Source organism: Streptopelia decaocto, assembly GCF_964273445.1.
Source record: "Streptopelia decaocto genome assembly, chromosome: 2".
Taxonomy (NCBI): domain Eukaryota; kingdom Metazoa; phylum Chordata; class Aves; order Columbiformes; family Columbidae; genus Streptopelia; species Streptopelia decaocto.
The window spans coordinates 11,655,473-11,677,881 of record NC_138655.1 but is presented as its reverse complement, the minus strand read 5'-3'; positions in this window follow the sequence as shown (position 1 = coordinate 11,677,881).

The following is a 22,409-nucleotide window of genomic DNA, read 5'->3' as shown; positions in this document are numbered from 1 at the left end:
TAATTTAGCTGTTTGTCTTCCTCTGATTCCTGTATATGGAAAATCTGGGATGTTACAGCCCTCAGTTTCGGAGCCTTGTCCTTTAATATTGTGGCTGTAGAAACTCACACCATAGGCTTCCAGAAGCTTCTGTTTCAGTGACACTGATATTGATGAGCTCATTTTATTTATTTGTTTGTTTGTTTATTTCTCTAGGAAGAAATTATGGTTAAAAAGAACATCTTCTAAAACCTACTTCAACCTGATTTTTTTTTAATGTTTTCAAAGAAAAAAAATCATCTTTTTTTTATAAAACTGGATGTTTTTCCTAATTTTCCTGGTTCTGCTTGCTTGTTAAGACAGTTCTGTCTGCTGTTCGCATATAGGTCTCCAGTGTGAGCTGTCAAGATGTAAAGTCCAATGAGTTCTTATTTTTGATAAGACATAAGTGTAATGATGAATTTGATGTCATCAAAACAAGGTCTGAACATGGGCAAGGTCTGAACTTACACAAATTTCTTGTGATTTAAAAGCATTAAGGGACATTTTATGTGTAACATAAAATCCTTGGGACTTCCTGTTGGTGTGGAAGAGGTAAATGACCAGGTAACTTCAAAGCCCTGAATTTGATGTTCAAACTTTTCTTGAGCTATTTTCCATCCCATTTAAAAGGAGTTGGATATTAGGCTGGAATTTTTCCAGCATAAAGAGAAAACATGCTGTCAGCAGGTCTGGCAATAGATCCTTCAGAAATTTTGAATGTTATTTAGGAAAACCAGCATTTTTTTATATTTTATTAAGCACACTGTGCTATCTGTTCCTCTGTAAGTATACTGGTAACTTGCAGTTAAAACACCTTATCCTGAGAATCTTAATGCTATAGGCTTCAAAATGACTAAGATAATTTAGAAACAATTATATAAATCTATAGAAACTTATTTTCCCTTGGGAAAAATGCGATCTGTTTGGAGTAGCCAAACTGTCTATCTCTATAAAGTGAGGTCTAATTATGTGCGTGGGTGAAGTTATAATAACATATTTTTTAAAATATGTGATTCTTTTTGTTCATGCAATTCTTATGGCAATAAAATGGTCAGATAATGAAGTGAGAAATACCATGACAGGAAATTTCCTACCTATAGTTAACATCTGGCTTTGGACACAAACTGTCCAAGCTTATATTCTGTGGGTTGGCTTGGCACTTTTTTGATCATACCACAAATGTAGATTAACTCTCACAAAACAAAACCTCTTGAATGAAACATATATAACAATTTTATCCCTATTGTTAAGCAAAGCTTAATCTTCCAGAGTGGAATCTCTCTAGAACTCTCTGACCCTTGCATCTCATATAACACTTAACAGCATTAATTAATAATCATGGCAACAAAAATTAATTACTTTCCAGGTGAGTCGCCATTGTGATCCCGTATTTCAGAGTATTTCTCATGAAAGATGTAGCCAAAATCTTCATTTTTCCAGATCAGACTGCATTACATTATGTCTGTTTCATTAAGATCTTAGTGATGAACAATCCACTGTGACTGAGAATTTCCCTGACATGAATAGGACTATTTGTGTGCTTAATCATGTGTGTGAGTATTTGCAGAATGAGAGACATAACTGTTCCAGCTTGTTTTGAATTTATAGTTGATGCTGACAAGACACCTATACCCTGTAATCAGTACCTGTTACTGGAAATTTAAATTAACTACTACCTAGTTCACAAATAATATTATCTGTCTTAAACTTTATATAACAAAATCTAGTTTTCATTTCTATGGCAAATTTAACATTCTCTCCATATATATTTCTTATCCAGACTCCCTACCAGGCAAAGACACACTGAGTTATCATGTTTCAGGGCTGGACAAAAGGAGGCTACATCTATTTAATATGCCTCCCAATATGCCTGATTTGCTTTTCTAGGCAGATCTAACGTTTAACATCTCATTGTTAATTTATAGCAAAAGGATATTTTTACTCCTTTATCTTTTGATAGATTTAAGACTCTGTCCTTCATAATTTAGTACCCTATAACCTCACTGCTGAACCATTTGTGGATCCTGCAGTTTGATCACAATATACTATCATGAATACTATAATGAAGCCAACTGATGTACTGAAAAGAGTAAGTCTTATGACAATGAGTCCGTGTAAAGAAAACACACTTCAGCTGTTGCCGCTTCTCTTGTTGAAGTTAGCATATTCTCCTCCAAGGTTATTTGATTTTTAGCAGATAACATGCAGTCCAGTTAATTGTCCATATAAAATATACTAATTTCTTGGACAGAAAGTGTGAGCGTTCATCATAATGCATTCATACAGTAAATGAGACAGAAAATGAACTCGGCAAAAAATGATCTTGTCTCTCCCACAGTGTCCCAAGTTGTTCCTCTAACATTTCTATGCTGACAATACCAATCTTGTCAGTCTGTGTTTTTTACCATTAGACCTTGACTTGAAATAAGGATGAAGACATTTCAGAGTTGTACAGGATTTGTTCTTATACTTGTAAGAATGTCTGTTGCTCTGATCTGCATTTTCTCTTGGGCAAACAAAACAGACATTCACACACTAGGTATAGCTGAGCCTGAATTTCATAATTCAGCAATGACCTTAAGATATTTGCAATTAGATTTAGTATTCTGGTCTTGTTACAAGATGACTTTCTAGTTGTACAAAACAGGACAATGGCTTGTTGAATGTCTTTGAAAAATAATTCTATGTTCCTTCTATTCATAGTGCTCTTTGGTGCAGTTGCTGTTTTCCCTTGCATGAAGAGCATCTGGAATGTAAGATACTGAGTGCTCTCATGTAACAAAAAGCAAGTAGCAACCTGTAAAACGGATACTTGAAGGTGTCCTAAGTTCACCTTGGCCTCACCTAGAATTTCCTCCGTGGTTGATGGAACCCCATAACCAGCACGAACGCTGCTCCCTCTCTGCTGCTCTTGGCTTTGCCTACACCATAATTACAAACCAAATTATGAGGCACTCGCTTCAGATGTTCTTTTTCTTGTGTGTAACAGACCAGATCATGTTAACATCACGAGCAAAGGAACTATTCTACAACTGCAATTGTTTAAAGCTGTCATATGGTTCCCTAATGAGTTATGAAATTATGTTGATCTGGTTTACACAGGCAAAACCCAACTTGCATCTGTTAGCATAACTACACCCTGGCCAAATTAAAATTATTTGTAAAAGTGGTAGATGGTAGGGTTTAGCAAAGCAGGTGATCTTCTCTCCAGTAAGGTACCTGGGAAGTGCTATTCAAGAGCAAGTGGAAGGCTTTAAAAAGGTGAGTGGTTTTACTTCTGACAAAACCATCTACAATGATTTGGGATGGTAAGATTTAAAATATCATAAGTTTTAGCTGAGGTACATCTTTTTCATCTAAATATTTTCAGAACAATTAATTATCCAATTAGTAGCAGATATATTAAATCAAGACTATAAGTTCATTGGAAATAAATGAAATTTTAATGCATCTTATTCTAGACATATGTATTTTGGGATTACTCTGAGTTCACAATGATCTTTGTGTGATTGAAGCAGCATTTAAATCAGCTGATAGAACAGGGAGCAAAACTGAACACTGGACCAGTCCTGCAGGACATGAGCATCTGATTCATTTTTGTCTCAAAGCAGAGCAAAACTAGGTAAAAATTCTGAAACATGACAAATTTGTAATTTTTTTTGTTTTTCTTCTTAGAATTTCTATTGGCAACATAAGCTTTTTTGTTGTGATATTTTGGGTGAAATAAAATGTTCTAATGTTCATAAAATGTAAAGATTTTCCTTTACTTACTGAATGTTAAATACTTTTTTTTTTCCCCCAGGTATTATATTAAACACTATCTTGTCCCATAGTGGTAAGATGCCTTGAAGAAGCTGGTATTTGGGTATCTTGTTTTTTCATTCTTCTTTGAAATCTGAGTAACCACTGATGGGTCACTGGAAACCCACAGTGTGTTGTGGGAAACACAGTGCTCCTGGGAGTTGAGACAATAGGATTGAAGGGGGACCTAAATTACACCTCACATAAGTCTGCATGCTAATAGGGAAATGAAAAGTAATGATTTATAACACTAGTACGAAATAAAACATTTGGCTTATTAAAAAAGAAACATTCTGATTTAGGGTAAATAATTTACTAAAAATATTTTAATCCAGGGAAAGCTTACTATAAATGTTTTGATTTTACGAGATGAGGGTTGAATTACTGAGGTTTCAAGAGGAAATCGTCCTGTATTATGGAAACTGGTAGATCATTCCCATCAGTAACTCTCCTTTCTTTGTAACACCAAAGAACTTGGACCCCGTGTCCACTGACTTCAGGCTTTCAACCACATTTCCTCTTCCTCAAACATAAACTACATCTTTGGAATAATTTGCGCCCAGCTAAGCAAATGCTATGCACACTAGGGGCATGTTGTGTTTTGTACAGAGAAGCATCCAGAGCAAGATGTAAACCTGTTTTGCAACACAAGGTTGTCCTAAGGGAACAGACTCCAATGCTTGACAAACTCCTTTTTCATTCTCGTTAAGGCATCATTTTCCATCCTTAGCTTTCATCGCATTTGATGTACCATGGATTTGGGTTTCTTCATATTTGATATGGGGAGGAGACTCCTTATAAAGGAACAATAGCATCAAGAACCATCAGGCATAATCATGCCAGGGTAATTCTTGCACAGAGGCAAGCCTAGTGATTCACTGTCTCTCCTGCCAAATGCTTTGAATAAATGTGAAGCACTCAGGAGTGATAATCCTGTCCTAGCTTTTTCCTAGAACATTCCTCCTGCTGTCAGTGCTCCTCAGCAACATCTTTTGAAAACTTAGGCTAGCAGAGCCAGCACAAGCCATGGTTGCTCACGCATGCTCCACGCTGCGGGGGTGTTTGAACAGGTACAATCCCTGCACTGCCTACCTTTTGCACAACTCTCATAAGTACCGGTTTCATGTTTGCACATCTACGCATTGTTTAACAGACAGTTATGGGACTGAAGCAGATGTGAAGAAACTTCTAGCATCACCACAGCTGACAGAAATGGAATAAATGAAAGATATCACTGTTCTGTTGTACCTGGCCTAGAGTCTTTTTGCACAAGAATTCTGACCAAAAGGCTGCTGCAGGCATAATCCCTTCAGCCAGCTCTAATATCAACCTCAGAGGAATGCAGGACCACACTGGCATGCTTTTGAAATTACCAGGATGGTCTTCTTTTCTGCTGTTTTGATCACCGACTGTAGTCCCCATGACTCTTGTTCCCTCAGTTGTCATTCACCATCTCTTTCCTTGGTCAGGTTAGAGCTCCTGCCACCCCCTCAGTGGTACCACCTTCCTCTCTCAAAGATCCACAACTTTCCTGTCACTCCCAGCCCTGAGTCACAGCTTCCTCAGGAAGCAAATGGGAATCTGTTGTATGGACAGACCAGGCAGGCACACAAGACAGGCAAATATCACCTGCAGAGGTGGATGATGTTAAACACTCTCATCGTCACATCCTGCACCTTCAGCACAAGGAACGGTGGCAGTTTCAGCATTGCATCAGCACAACTCATAACTATCCAATTTATCTTCGGGGAAAATGATGTCTGTCCATCCTCATTCTAGAGAACAGGGAAAAAAAGTACCTGTTTCTCATTTCATGATCGCTGTGAAACTTCTAGGTTTAATTAAGATAAAGCAAAAGCTTATAAGAGCAGACAACTTTCACTTACGCTGGGACACTCTTTTCATTTCACTCAGCTCTATGAAACCTTGCAGAAGCATATGAAGGGCTTAAAAGAGGGGTGAGGAGTCAGGATAGAGCAGAGCAGGGTGCATCAGCATACGTGATAGCATTTAACTGCATCTGCAAGGTCACTGTGGTAGGGATGCAAAACAAGACAGACATTTCCAGGGCCTGTGGTAGAGAAAGGTGAAAGAAGACAGGAGAAATGTAGACCTTGACATCTTGGAATAGGAGATGCAAGACTTTCCTTCAATCATGACACACAAGAGCTGGCTGATGTCATAATGGGATATCTCCATTATTTTTCAATGGTCTTGGGAATCTGGAGAGGTCCCAGTTGACTGGAAGCTGGAAAATGTCCCAGTTTTCAAGAAGCATAAGAAAGAAGACCCTGGTAATTACAGGCTTGACAGTCTCACTTACCGACTGGTAAAATTATGACAAAAGTTATTCTGGAAGTTATTGAAAAAGACTTAAGAGACAATGCAGCCATTGGTCATAGCCAGTACAGGTTCACAAGGGGATAGTTCTGCCTAACCAACTTAATTTCCTTTTATGACAAGGTCACCCATCTTGTTGACCAAGGGAAGCCAGTTGATGTGCTGGGTTTGGATTTTAGCAAAGTTTTTGAGATTGTTTCTCACAGTATCATCCTGGACAAAATGTCCAGCACACAGATAGACAAGTCCATAATACGTTGGGTTAGCAACTGGCTGATGAGCCAGGTTCAAAGAGTTCTAATAAATGGAGTACATCAGGCTGGCAGCCAGTCAACTGTGGGGTACTCCAGAGCTCAATTTTAGAGCAAGTGCTCTTTAATGTTTTTATAAATTATCTGGACACAGGAATTGAATGTATGTTAAATAAGTTTGCTGATGACACTAAACTAGGAAGAGCTGTGGACTCTCTCAAGGGTAGAGAGACTAATGCAGCCCAGAAGTACAAGCATTGAGCAGTGCTTTTGAGCTCCATTTTGCTTCATAGTCAGTGAAAAAAAAATGAAGATATTTAAATGAAAATGTCACTGTATTTGAGGTGTTTTGTGCCTCTTCTATTGCCAAGTACCCATGAACTGTAGCAGAGAGGCAAGGTTTGCATCAATCTCAAGACCTTCTACAAATACATCATTGCAAACTTGTCTCAATAAAGAGCTCTTTCAGAATTGGTGCAAGCACTTTGGGGTTGGGATTTGCTGCATGCGAGCTACAATGCACTTACACTCTGCGTAGCTGCTCTTAGTGCACAGAAAGTATGAGGTAACTTGCTTGTCTTCCAAACTGTGGCTTGTGAATCCTCACCCTACCCTTCAACCCATTAACTTCTCCAGGAGACGAGCCCTGGAGTGAAAACGCACCACACCACACTCAGCTGAACAGTGTGAAAGCTCAGCTGGTAACAGGTACCCCACAGCAAGTGTAAACTGTGAGGTAAAACCTGCCTCCGATGAGATATCTTGCTAAAAAGCAACATGTTTTGCCCAGAAGGCCTGGCAGTCTGATACACAGGGTGTCTGACACTTCATATTCAGATCATATCCCACAAAAAGATCAACACGAAGCCTTTCAGGGTTGATAATGAACAACCCCTCTAGTAATTAAGCTCTGTGCACCTTTTGAAAAGTTTCAAGTCTTCTGGAATTCTTTAGTTCTCACGTGCGTCACCGAAGCACAGGTTTAGTATTCCCACAGAAAGCAGCGAATCCTCTGATTTACGGACTTCCCCACCCTTGGAACCGAGACACTGTCATGTTCTGCTGCAGGCACTGGAAAGCACAGCACAGCTCTCTCTTTTCCTTTTTTCTTTTTTTTTTTCCTCTTTTTTATTTTTTTTTTTTTCCCTTTTCCCCTAAAGTGTTTCCTGTCAAATTAACGTGCCCAATTACAAGTGGATCTAATCCCTGGTGATTACCTACATACCCTAATTGACTGTCTTGTTCCAAACCAAGGCAGAATGTTTCAACAAACAAAAAAGGGCTCTGATTTGCTGAGACAGAGAGAAAACACTTACCTACAGAAAATACCGGTTAGCTTTCTCTCTTCCAATTACTACCCTTCCTCCTTTGAGCAATTAAAAGTGTCTTGAAAAGTTTATAGGTTCCAGAAAATTTAGTCACGTACACAGTCTGCTGGTCCCTGGGGGATTGGTACTGGAGTACGACTCACAGTTTTCTGAAGTGTATTGGGAATTGCAATTTTTCAAAAAATCACTGCTTAATTCCAAGGCAATGTGATTCCGTTACTGTCCAATTTCAAGATATTGGGTGCTAGTTTTGTGACTGATAGACACATACACCTTAACATTCCCAAAATGTTGCTTTCTCTCTAATATCATCCCATAAAAATTCAGAGGTGTTTTGCAAGGAAGAAAGCAGGGATCTATTAATCACAACAACATTTTGTCTAACTACTATGTAAGTTATTTGCATCCATCTTATGTACTAGCGAGAGCAAATATGGCAAATTGGAGAGTGCCAGACAGGTAAACTAATAGGGAATTTATTTCTACATGTTGGGAGTTTTATCCATTGGTATAAAATCATAGCAACAAAGGAAGGACCATTCCTCTGATGTTTTAGCAATGTCCTTCAAAGTACCGGAGGCAAAGAGGAAGAGCTGTGTCTCCTGAGGAGAAGTGGAAAAGAAAGAGTGTGTAAATTCTCCCCTGCTCAATTACAACAGCGTGCTAACTGGGAACAACTCCGCCATCCAGAACCACCACACGCTATCCTTCCTCCTTCCAAAAAACTTATAAACATCATGGTTCAGATCCAGATCTGGAGTGAGATTTTAGTTCTCTACTGACTTTAAGTAAAATGGCCTGAACTACACAGTAAAATCTTCTCTATCCTGCAAAATAGAGAGAATGTAAAAGGCTTGTGAAAAGATTTCTGAACCTCCCCAGCATCCTGGGCAAAGCTCTTCACCAGCCCTGTGCTTGGCAGCAGTCAATTCAAGGAGACATTCAGATGCTGTCAATACACTACAACAGCCAAGAAGAGTGACAGGGACATTGACAGATAGGTTTTTGTTAGCATGAGAGAGTTACATGAAAGCCTGGTTGCAGAAGATACCCACACTGACTACTGGTTACAGAGTGATTTATCAGCCTTGTTTAAGTGGAAATGTAAGTTGGAAGGGAAAGGATTTACATGTGCAAATTATTCTTAACCTTATTGTCTTATATGGGAAAGCAAAGTGGGAAAAACATGGCTAAGAAATTTTAAGGTAACATTAAAGTTATTGTTATAAATCACCAAAATACCTCCCAAGACATGCTTTTTCATGCTTAATTTAATGAGTGCGTGCAAAAGGAAGCGGAAATGGTGTAGGAAGAATAGTAAGGTGCCAGCAAACACTCTGCACACACAGCATTGTCTGCACATCTTTCTGACACCATTCTACAATTTAGTAGCCCATGTCCTTGCTCAACATAATCTATGCACATACTTAGTTTTACTATCACCAAACATAAGGGGCACTTTTTAGTCTGACAGGTCTGAAATAAATGTACAGATGCAGACATATATGCAGCAAGCACACACCCATTTGGTATGTCAATACTCCACTGGATGCAGTTCCTTAAAAGAAAATATCCTTGATTCTAAAATGGTCATTCACCTAAACCCTGTTAAAACCAGAATGAAAAACAGCCTAAGCCAGAATAAAATGGAACTGTGCCCTGTCCAACTTGCTGTAATATTAATCTTAAATACACTTTAGCTATTTTTTACAATTATGATTTTGAGAGTCTTTTACATTCGTTGTCTAGCAGAAAAATATTGTACCCAAAGATAGTGTCTTGCAATCACCTCAAAAACCAGTATCATCCCCTGAACGTTTCGGTGAAAGTAATTTTTAATCCTGACTGGTTACTGATGATGAGCAATATTCATTATTCTTTCTGATACTTTTTTTATAAAGTGCAGTTGTTAAAGTGTAAAATTGGTCAGGATTACAAATAACTTGCCCTGACAGCTGGAGGGCAGCATTTCTCTCACAATGAACAACAATTTATCTGCAGTGAAGGCAAACAGCAGGACAGTAATTAGTATGTTTCAACTACAGAGGGCCAATAATTCTTCAAAAGCAATAGTTGTACAAACTGTCACCTCTGATAAGATGGAAACGTGAATCAGCCCCCTAGAGAGCGTGGGGAAAAAGGGATACATGGAGCCCTTGATCTGAAAGGAACATTAGGGCCAGTGGCACATGCTTGACATTCCACTGCAAGAGGAGGGAAGGGAACAGGATGGACCAGCACCTCAGACAAGATCTGGGGGTACCATCAACATCTCGGTGTTGCTCCCCTCTACACTGCCCCATCACTCTGGGGACTGGCAGTGTGTGGTGTCCTCTCGCAAGAGCTTCTTTCCATCCAGGTGACAATTGTCCGTGGCTCCCTGGCATGGCATAAGCTGCAGGGGAGGGCGTCTGGATCTTGAGGATGACCCAGTAGTTTGCAGCAGACGATAAATCCTGCACTAACCATCAGTGGTATTTCATTAAGAGATCAGTGTTTCCATATGTTGCAGGGACTCATTTGTTTTAGTCCTTTTCTAGCCAAACCACTGCTGCATGCAAAGGGCACACATCAGAGGTCATCCTGGTCTCCACTTTAACACCCATCTAAGAGGATGTCATCAGCAGGACACAGCAACTTCATCCATGAAACAGGGTCCTGGGTAGAGCCTGAACTGCCAGGTTGATTAGGTTGGGCTCTATTGACATTCCTGCAGTTGCTGATGGTAGAAGTGGGGTGGAAGAGAGGGAGGAGGAGGGAAGTGGTGGATGGCTGGTGGGAAGGTGAAGAGGCAGCAGCAGGAGCCTGGATTGCACTGAGTTGAAGACAGAGATGAGCCTGAGTGCACCTTTCGACCTGGGTTTAAGCTGCCTCCTTTGTGGGAGTGAGTTCACACCTCGGGCTGTTTCCACACATTATTAAAGTGTCGTCAGTTTAGGGATACAACCCAGTTCATTTTCATGCACCCACGGGTTACAACTGAAATTATCAGCGATCTTTTGTAGGAGATATGAGTTACATGCAAAATAAACACACACGGCATTGTCTTCAGTATGTGTTAATTAAGTTCCGAATGGCAAATATTAGAGTCAATTTTAATTAACGTGTTGCACAATGGCAAGTTTAGGTAACAACAGCGAGGGCTGAAAAGCTCTCAGTTCACTCAAATTAAATGTCATCAGGTTTTAATCCCAATTAATTGAGAAACATCTTAACTGCTACCTAAGGCTGAATATTTCTCCCAAGATTTATTTAGTATTAACTATAGTAATTCTGAATCTTTGTTATACATATAATTGGCCAATTTCTGTCCAAAAATTACAACCAAATTTTTAGCCTGCTTCCAGTCCAAGCAGTAGGGAGAGAGAAGCACTGATTGATCACATCACCTGTCTGTTATGCAAGAAAATCTGGATGTATGTTAAACTAGTGGTGTCTTAGCGAAATAAACTAAAACATAGTGGAATATTCTCCACAGGGCAGCATTATATTTGTTGCATTACCTTTTTATAAGAACCCTAAATGCCTTATGATTTTTTTTTGCCTTCCTTCTTTTGAAACATATGGACTATTGATATTAGGTTCCAGTCACCTCGAGAAGCAATTTTAAAGAAGTGACCGACATGATTTGTGTTCCTGTGGTCAATTGTTCTATTTTCTCACAGAAGGTCATTGCTAAGACAAATGCCTGACAGAAATCTGCTGTCTTTCATCATTAGATTTTTCTGAGTTGATGGATTCCTACCCAGGGAGATGCTATACACAAGCTACACTGAGAGAGGCAGAAAGATTCTACTGTGAATTTTTACCGTTTGCTCCCTGAGTCAATAATTTCCAAACTGCATCTCTGGTGCAGAGCCAGATCTTCAGTGTATTGGGTTATCTGTTGCTTCCTTTTCAGAGGAGAGGTCTAATGCAGGATCAGATCTTGCCACCTTCAGGGCAAAAAGAATATTTCCGTATTTGTGAAGGTACTGCAGGGGTTGGTGGAAATCCACACAGACCCAGTACGAACAGTACAACAATGTTGATTTACACCTTCTAAGGACTTTGCTGCTTACGATGTGGAAATGCTGAGCAGCTTTTTTTTCCTTTTTTATAAGGGATATGAGCTTTTAATTATTGTGTTAACATTGTCAACTGTCAAACTCTTTGAAATAATTTAATATTCCCAGTCTTCTTACAACCTGTTTATTGATATTCATGAAGTGAATCCCCTCTTGAGATGTCTAGACTGAATGTCAATATGGTTTATAGATGAAGACATGGTTTATAGATGGAAGGTATTAATAATTGAATCATGAAATTGTTTAATTTTACTTCAATAAAAGGCCAGGCAGGACAGGAACCAATACGCCCTTTCACTGAATTGATGCACAAGTGAGTACAGCAAAATGGAACGATTTCAACCATCAATTATGAAAAAAAAAAAAAGTGATTGACTTGGAATACATATTTTAATAAATAAAACTATTTTGTTAAAATTATTTTCCTGAGTGAAATTCCTTCTTCCCACATATGACATGAGTAGAGACACCTTTCTATAGAGCCTACATATACTAGGCTTAAGTTCTAGAAGATAAATTTTAGCCTACAACCTCTACTTGAAAGTCATATCAGAATGTTCCAGGGAGACAAATTTCCAAGAACAACCACAAGAGTAATATTTAAGCTCTATGCAGTAACTGCATGATAAATATTGTTTCTCCTCTATTATTCATAACATCACAATAGCTGGTCATAACACTCCCTTCTGTCCTTATGAAATACATTTATCCAATAACCTAATCAGGATGAGTAAAGGTCTGGGAATATTTTGAGGTAGAAGATTACTAGCTTTCCAAATATGAGAAAAAACTTATTTCATGGACAAGCACATGATGAACCCAAACCTAGAAGAAGAAGAAATATTAACCAGTCTCTGAATTATGATAGTCCTACCGGAAATGTTGGAGTCCCAAACGTGCTAGTAAGCTTCCAGGGAGACCAGTCAGTCAGTACCTCACTTGTCCATTATCTCTATAAAACTTTCTACTACTGAGGAGTCGTTGTTTAAATATCCATAGTCTGATCCCATGCCCACTGAAGTCAGCATGACTTCATTTCTTATTAACTTCAATGGATACAGTATCTCAGTTCTGAAGAAAACATCTATCTTTATCTTTCTCAATTATGTTGGAACCCCTGATAAACCCAGTATTTATTGTTTATTAGCACTTCAGGTTTCTACAACCTTTTTGTATTTTTACTATGAATAGAATCAGAATGTTTGATTGCTTTCATAAACTGAACTGAGTGTTATGTCTGGGTGCATGTGTGATTGGAAAGAAACATCACTGTAGATTTCCTGGTCCACACAGGATCTCAGTTATCGTTACAATCTCTTTGGAAAGGGCATGTATTAATTCCTAACAGATATTCTACATCAGTACTGTGCCACTGTAAATTGGCTTAGAAGTTTACTTCAGTGTAACATCTGACCTGTTTAAGTATGAACAAAGCTGAAATATAATTTTAACTGAAACTGAAAACTACAGGTAGAATTTAGCCATGAGACAGATACTTAGTACATAGGTCTGACAACGGGTGACCTGCTAAGATTGAACATTCACTAACAGCATCTTATTAGGAGGCTCATTAAGACCATCTCACAAGAAAATATCATGTCACTTTCAGTCTCACACAGTACTAGAATGATGGTCACCTTTGGACAACTATGATTTAAAAAGACAGATGTCCCTGTTGTCATCATAGTAACAAATAGGCAATACTTAAGCTTATGTAGAAATTTAATTCAGGTCTGTACAAAAGTGGCCAAAAGGTTCATAACTGCTGGCTTCTGAAAAATTATAAAAGTCATATGAGGAAATGCAGTAAAAACCAGATTTCATCGCAAAAATTGAATCATTTTAAATATTGATTACTGCTGCAGCTTTTAGGTCTGCAGGAGCATCACCTACGCAGTGACACCCTTGAGACATCTTAGTCTCTGCCTTAGTGGCACCTGCTTTCCAAACATCAGTCAAAGGTGTTTTCTTGTTCCCTAAGCGAATATGTGGGTGCCCTGGCCTTGAACAGTCTTAGGTTCAATGTTTTCCTTCAGTTCAGGCATCTTTGCAGGTCTCACACCTATCAGTCCTTTACCCTCTCCATCACTGGAACCGAAACCCTTTTTTATATCCTTTTGCCAATAACAGTTGGGCAACATGACAGACGGTACCTACTTAGACAAATAGACATCCTACGGTGTACTCAGACACATCCTTCCCACCAGCTCTGACCTCTGTGAGTTGGGCCCTGGTGTCTCTGACCCAGGGCAAATGGCAGAAACATCCAGATCCTCATCTTAGCTGGGACTCTTTGGATGTGTTGTAAAGCAAGAAGTGGTCTGTCCCACTGTCTAAAGTGTAATTTCAACAACTTAACTGCTTTATCTGAGGTGAAGTGACTGTTTGTTTGACTTTTGTGAGTGCAAGAAAGCTTCTCAATACCCTTTCTCAAATATGAATCCCCGCTACTACAAATATAAGTCAATATCAAACAATGTGGAGCACTGTATCATTTATCTACTTGTTTATACATTAGTCTGTTTTTCTTTCTGCTGTGTTCAGATGCGTGGCTTAGGGGAGAATGTGTAGGAGAAGAAAATGATATTCTTATATTCATGGGTAACAGAGAACTGTGGCACTGACAATTCTGTAATTTGATTGTTGAGTCTAATCTTCTCATGTCAGCAGACAAATATACGATATGCCCTAACATTCCTGCACTGCTGATCCGGAAATGTCACTGTTTATAGAATGTAATGAATCCTGAGACTTGCTCCACTGGAGGGCTTTTCCTCCACCCACTAGATCTACTGTCCTTTTTGTTCCAGTTCCAAAATATGAGCATATTTTACCACAATGTCAGAAGTCACGTCAATTAGACAGCATGAAAGAAGCAGGAGGAATTCAACCTTGACAATTCATGTTGGCCCGTGTTCATCAGAATTAGAATTAGGACTTTTATTCTAGAGTAAAAGAGTAAGGTCTTCTAAGCTCTACAGAAAATCATGCAATAGATAGCCCTGGCTCAAGTTTCAATTGTTTTAATGTAAATAATTACTTATGGCATGAAATACAGAAAAGGAAAACATGATATTTGTATATCATTATGGGATAACTGTATGTCAGCAGATAGAATCACCTCTCTTAGTAACATTTGTAGTTCTGAATAAATTTGTTACATTCAGAAACTGGGAAACGCATTAAAGGATTATGTTATAGTCATTTTTGTTTCCAGTTAATTTCTATTCCCAATTGTCTCTATGTTTGTTATTCATTCCTGCTCTTTTACTGGACAGTGTTCTTGTGCCTGCAGTGTGATGTGAATCAATGAGTTGATCTACTTTAAACAAACAAACAAAGAAAACCTGCTGTTGCTTTTAGGTTAGATCACCTGAAAAATATATAAACTGTAGGATCACAAACAAGCAGCGGGAGGTGTGATGCCCAGACAACAAAAATCCCAGTCTTATGCAGCTCATAAACTTAAAGGACCAATACTATTGAACCATAGAGTAGTTTGACTTGGAAGAGATCTTTAAAGGTCACCTAGTTCAACCTCCCTGAAATGACCAGGGACATCTTCAACTAGACCAATATTAAAGCTGAATCTGTCCATAGACAATGATCCAAGCCAGCTTAAAGTCCCTGGGAATCTTTCTATCAGTTTCAACAGGTTTTTAACTAGGTCTATGATAAGTGAAGTGAATCTGTGTGCTCTGATCTATTAACAAAACATACATTCCCTACTTTATATAATAGGTAATAGTTTCTTTATCCACAAAACATTTAAGGCAAGCACAGCAAAGTGGAACATCATGAGAGTCTGAAGTAAATGAAGGTTATTTTGCCTATGGGTCTCCTTAAATTGTGACCATCTGTTGGCCTGATGAAACAGGTGCTGAGCGTTTGCAACTCCACTGAAGCACAGGGAGCCTGGTGGAGTTCTGCACTGGCTGAAAATCCTTTCACTCTTCCCAGTTCAAAATTAGCTATGGACCAGCGTATGCTGCCGTTAGGTGAACCAGCCCAATACAACCTCATAAACAGAATCAGTTTACAGATCTGAAGCCATTCACATTTTTCCACCTGAATATTATTTAATACTTTATGTTTGGGTTTTATCTACCTGAGAAGTAAATACAGCAAAATACTATTTCTTTGAGCTATGGGCACGCTAATTAACAGCAAGAAATGTTGTAAAGAATTACTATATTGTCAGTCTAACTTTACAGATCAAATATATTCAGGCCATTAATTTTAATATGTTTCAAATTTTATTCACTCTGGCATACAAAATGGAAAAGAAATAGCTCTTAGCTGAAAAAAGGAATAGTTCCTAAGCTAGAGTTAAGCAGCATTATTCTTTTTAATTTCAATTGTTCTTTGTTGATTCATATAAGCTGAAGATCTATCACACAATGCAGAGTTGACCCAGATATCTAGAAAAACAAGATTAAATCTGTTAGGATACTTTAAGCCAATAGATGCAAGTGACAGGCAAAAGTGACCCTTTCCTGACCCAGCTATATTTCCATGGGATGCCAGTTCCCAGGGCTCATATCTGCTCGCTAAAAAATGTTGCCACAAGCAAATGGTAGTTTTAACAGAATTGTTGCATAGGGCAGACAATCTGCTGAAATGGTTGAGAGGTTTAGGAAGCTTGTTCCAAACCACCAGAAAATTCCTACAATAATTTTTGCAGAATTTATAGTTCCATTGTAGCCAGTTTTTCTTTATACTATCCACATTATTGATTCAGCTGTGCTAGTAATTGTAAGGGATGATGTTATAATAATGTCATTTTGGCAAGATGCAGTACTATTTAAGTAATACATTATTTTCTAAAAGGAGTCCTTTTAGAAACCATATGTTCTTACTATATCATTTGCTCCTTTCTCCCTAGCCTTTGAATACAAACAGAAATAGAAATGGCAGGAGGTAACAAAGCATATAATATCATGTAATCTCTTTCCCCTTAACCTTTATTCAAAATGATCCCTTCAACTCATGAAAAGTCTGCTTTGGAGCAATGTGAAATGTTTGTTAGGAAACCCAAAGGAAAGTAAAATTCAGCTGTTCGCAGCTTTTCCTGCAGATATGGTACCCAGCCCATGTTTTGTCAAAGGGTTTGAGTCTTTTGATTAAACCTGGGGCTAGTTGTGAATGAAGTGAAGCCAATTTATTATTTTGTATCAAAAGAAAAAGATAAACCCCAGGATTTCACATGCTTCCAGCTACAGACTGACCACAATCTGAACTGTGAAGTTCATGTTCGTGCTTCAAAGACAGAAAATACCAGAGCTGAATCCTGGAGAGAGAAGGACCGTGATGAGCAGAAGGGCTGCAGGCAGAGGGTCACAGCTATTCTTTCATACTCTCTACTGACGGGTACAGTCCAGATTGCTGACTTGTAACCATGCAACAAATGAAAAAATGAACCAAAGAAGCTGTCCAGAACCTAAAAGGCTGGAGTAGCCTGAAAATTTTCTCTCTTTTTTTTTTTTTTTCTTTTTTTTTTTTTTTTTTTTTCCTTTTTAATCTCCACAGAGGCTACAAACAAACCAGCAGAGCCAATGTGATGTGGACACTTCACCACTTTGCCCCGGACAAAGCCCAGGAGCTCATTTAAGATATATAGTGAATATTTGTCATATAGCTCTTTGTTTATTACTAAAATGTGAGAGCTGCAGGGTGAAGTGAGCAAAGAAAAACTCTTAAATTCCAAGGCTTTCCAACATGCTGCCATTTCAGTTGTATAACTGGCCTGTAGTAAACTGCATCCCTTTCACAGACAAATATAAGGTGCATAGGGATATTTTATATGATCTCCCAGGAAGGCAGTCTGTGCAGATGGTGAGAATAACAGGTAGAGATACAGGAAATGCAGTAAAAATGCATCTTGGTTTTGGAAGGAAGGAGCCACCACATGTTATTGCACAGCGTCTGCATTTGACAGGTGATTATCTGCACACCCAACAAAGAAAGACAGGTGAGCAGCAGATGAGCAAAACAGAAACAGGACAAAGTAAGAATCCAGATCAATAGATATGAAAGTATTTCAGGCAAAAAAAAAAAATAGTGTAAAAGCTTTTGAATATTGGAAAGAAGAATCCAGTCTGTATAGAGGAGTGCCTAGGGAGATTAAAATTATATTGGGGAAAAAAAGAAAAAAAAGAGCAAATCTTTCATTTCATTATCTCATGGGAGGAACAGAATAAGAAGTCAATGTAACTTTGTAGCTAGACATAATAGCAGAGAGTATAACAGCTGTAAAAACTGAAGGGGAAGGACAGATCATCCCAAATGATCAAGTGAGAGCAGTTTCAGAAGTTCCCAGCTCCTCGGCTGGATTTTACCAGCCTCCCAACAAACATGATCATTGACTGTGTGAGAAGGCCCTTTCACCCAACATGAAGTACAACAGGAGAGCTCAAAGCACCCTTCACAGCACTTCTCAACACTGCATTTCAGTACGTTTTACAAAGGACCCGAGAGGGTGTCATGCAGTTCCGGAACAGCATATGGCAGAGAGAGCTGAGAGCTGAGAGAAACTGATCTCACCCTCAAAAAATGTCAGATAACAAGGAAAGCAGATATATCCAGAAAATAAATAAATCCGTGTCAGGCGCTTAGGGTGGCAAAGAACCCTACAGCAGTCATAAGGTCAGCCACAGAGGAAAGCTGGGCTGGGTGGGAGTGCAAGCAGTAGGGTCCATGGCACAGGTGTGGAAAACAGAATAAATGGGGAAAGCAAAACACCCAACTTGTACTGATAGTGCAAAGGCTTAGGAAACAGGACAACATCATATCTTAATGTGATAGCTAAGAATTAAAGAAGCTGAAATACTCATGATGATTTCTAGTGAAAGAAGAGTGCAGCTACAATGTGATGCAGCAACCTACATACACTGCTGGAAAGGATGACTATTTCTTATCTACAGCTAAGCTGTTGGGTCAAAAATCAGTTCATTTTGCATCTGAACTGTGGAGTCAATGCAGCACCAGTGATAAATGTCCCTTTCAGGGCAGATGCTCCATAAAACTATTTTCAGATGAATGACAATCAAATGTGGGTTGTTATGGTTGAGAGTTCATGATGCACACACTCAAAAGCAGCAGGGAAATGCAAGTCTGTCATCTGGCATCATGCATTTACCCTCTCTTGACCAGAGGAGACAAAAATATCACTATGGGTTTTGTTCTAGCAGTTCAACAATAATTAAAAGGCAATGGAGCTTGGAGGTACGCTGAAATGAGAGTGAACCCTATGCTACCCCACTAGATTACTGAAATGTCCATTTCCACTTTAAAAAAAAAGAGTTAGAAAGGATACAAAGATATGAAGCAATGTTGGGCCTCCTTAGACTAGTTCAAAGGAAGACAGTGGTCCAATAGTGGGCATAACAACAGATAAGGAAGGGAGTTGCACCGTTTAACAGCAAACTGGTAAGAAATTAGTTCCCACTACGGATGACTGAGGGCAGATTTATTAATGGCAAAAATTCTAATTGTAATGCTAAAACTATCTGTGGCATACTGAGCTAAATGAGACACCCAGTTAAGAGGCCAACATTCTCCATAGTCCTCTTGGCCTAAAACTTATAAGCCTTGTTACAAAGGTGTTAATACATAAACAGAGCCTCACCCTAGAGAGAATGCCAAGCATCTGGCAGATGCTGGTGAGCAGGCTAATCCTAATTTTTATCCCAGCAACATACAAAATGAAAGTGAAGCCTGTGTCACAGATGCACCCCAAAAGTAAATTTTAGGCAAACAATTCCAAATCAGACTTTATTCTAGTCGGAAAAGTGTAGCCAGTAAACAGACTAGAAACAGGGTTTATACAATTATTTAGCACCTTGTCAACATAAAATACAGGTTTGGATATCAGTTGAGAGGACTATTGGGGTACAACAACACAAGGATAATGAGAATCCACAACATACACGCATACAATCACAAGAAACAAAACCAGAGGCCTCTCACTCCAGGATACCCACAAGAGACAATCACTCACGTGGGTTAGGCAAGGGCTTACATTTGCCTGGTTAGGTGAGGACTCGTTTAAGGATATATCCAGTAAATAACCACTCACCCAAATGAGGAGGTGAGGCGCTCTGTCGAGGGTTAAGATTGCGGGGTGACAATAAAACCCTGGCAGATGTATTGTTAACCTCCTCTCCCCCCACTTTCCCCTCTTTGCCCCTCCCTCTCCCCCCCTTCCACTAAGCACAGGCGATCAGGAGGGAAAGAAGGACAGAGAGAAGAGAGTTGGAAAAATTAAAGATGTTTTACTAATGCTACTAATAAGAATAGAGAAAATAATACAAAATATACAAAACCAATCTTGAAAGTCTCAGCAACTGCAGAGCCGGCCACCAAAGTCCTGGATTAGACTCTGCAAACAAGCGGAGCTGGATTCAGTCTCTCACTAGGCCTCAGTTCTCAGGGACGACCAGCAAGATCCTCTCCTAAGGTCGGCCATAAGCAGAAGGGAAAAAGGGAAAAGGGAAAAGGGACGAGATCCTCATGATCTCCCACTTTTATATGAAGTATTCACGTGAATGGAATGTTATACACAGTTGGTCAGTTTCTTAGTCACTTGTTTCTCATCGCCCCTCTCGCGAGATGTCCATTCATGCTTATCAATAAGTTTGCATTCCATTGCTATGTTTTACCAAAACATGTGTCTGGTTCTCCAGGAAAATGCAGTTAATATGAAGGCTTTAGCTGACAGGCAAAATTCACTGAAAGAGAAACTTGTTTTTAACAAAACCAGGACACGCTCTCAATCCTGAGAAGTCTCCTTAGACGGTGTCCCAGTCTAAGGAAAGGGCTACAGTTCACAGAGTCGCAGCTCCAAGAAGACCACTCAAAGGGAGTCTTTGGCGAGGACTCCATTTCATAGCCTGGTCAGATCTGGCTGTGGGCATTACAACATTGTCCAAAAGCTTCTTAGCTTCTCTGGACAACTCCTTTGTTGAGGATCCTGTCAATTGACTGAGGGTCCCACCCCTCCTGCCCCACCAGCTGGTGAAGTTGAAGTCACCTTGCTCTGGGGTAGGGGAGGATGTGACTATCAGCACCTTGGTGCCACCCTAGATGTGTACATTGGGACAGCATAATGGGGCACAAAAGTTACTAAGGAGCCAGAAACTGCCCTATTGAAGGCTCTGGATCTCAGGGGAATGTGTAACTGCCACAGACTTTCACAGAAGTTAACTCCTATATGAGGTGACATATAGATTATGTTTAAAGCAACCCAGCAGGAATCTCAGCAAAAGGAAGAGCAGGTGTCATATAAAAGAAACACATCACAGTAAAAACCAAGCTTGGGATAACCTGGAGCGTGTATGCTGATGGCCAGGAATAAACCCCCTTAGTGAGGACACAAATGAAATAGAAAAGGCTGTCCAAAAGTTTCCAATGCTTAACCATCAAAAGCACCCTGAAACCCCAGAGAGCTTTGAGAAAACACTAAACAGACTCCTTCACTTCTTGTGAAAATGGAAGATAATCATCCCAGTCTTGAAGTGGAGCACCTAATGGATGCTTGTGCATGGACAGTAGTCAGAAAATTGAAAACACGGAGACTATTATAATAACAGCCGAAAAGGGAAACAAAAATAGAGGCATCTACTTAGAGGAGAACAGATGTGGATCTTTCTTGTCATGCCGGCATATGATTTACAGGGAAAAGGCAAACCTTGAGCAGGGCTTGTGTCAAAAGTAAGAACAAATTCAAGAAAGATGTGAAAATTAAACCAAGGACAACTAGAGAGAGCTGTCAAACAGTCTGAAGTCATGGACAAAGATGTCCCAGGCCTGAATGAGAAGCACGTGAGAGCTGGTGTTTCCAGGCTGCTTTCTGCTGGAGAGTCAACCGAAGCCAGACTCATGAGTAGACCACAGGACCAACGAGATGTCACCCAGCTGAGCCAGGACAGAAGTAAATTCCCACCAGCAGCTGCAATGCAACCTGTTTTAAACATGGGTACATTTACTGCCTGAGGACAATACGTATCATGAAAACCCACATCCCTGGGTGAATGATGCAGTAGTGACCTCTGGCTTCTGTCCAGATGACAGCAGAAGGAGCACAGGTTGGATGGAGGAAGTAAAGGTTTTTCAGACCTTCATCCCAGCTAACTTAAAAAGTTGGATAGAGGCACTGAAGCACCAGCTGCTCTGCACAGATACCCTTGGAGGGCAGTTTATTTGGTATCTAAGGTTAGTTGAGATGGATCGAATTGAATGAGGCTTGTCCATTACACACAGCTGAAAATCCAGCCCCTCCTACCTAGTTGTCCTAACAAAGAGCCAGACTCATTTTAGAAATGTGCATCCTCTCATGTTAATGAATGTGGTATATGAAACAAAGGCCATTACTCTTGCCAGTGACTTCAAAGGGCTTAGATCAAGCATCTAGTGAAACAGCACTTACGGAAAAAATGATTGAAATTCAATGCTGAGGCCACTCTGAAGCAATTTTCTGTATTCCTCCTAAATTTCATTTGGTTGAGCTGTATCAAAGCCCTTTGGGTGTCTATAGTATAGTCTATCTCTTGCCTATCTATGTTCTGACATTGCATTAAAATGAACAGTGTTATATGAAACTA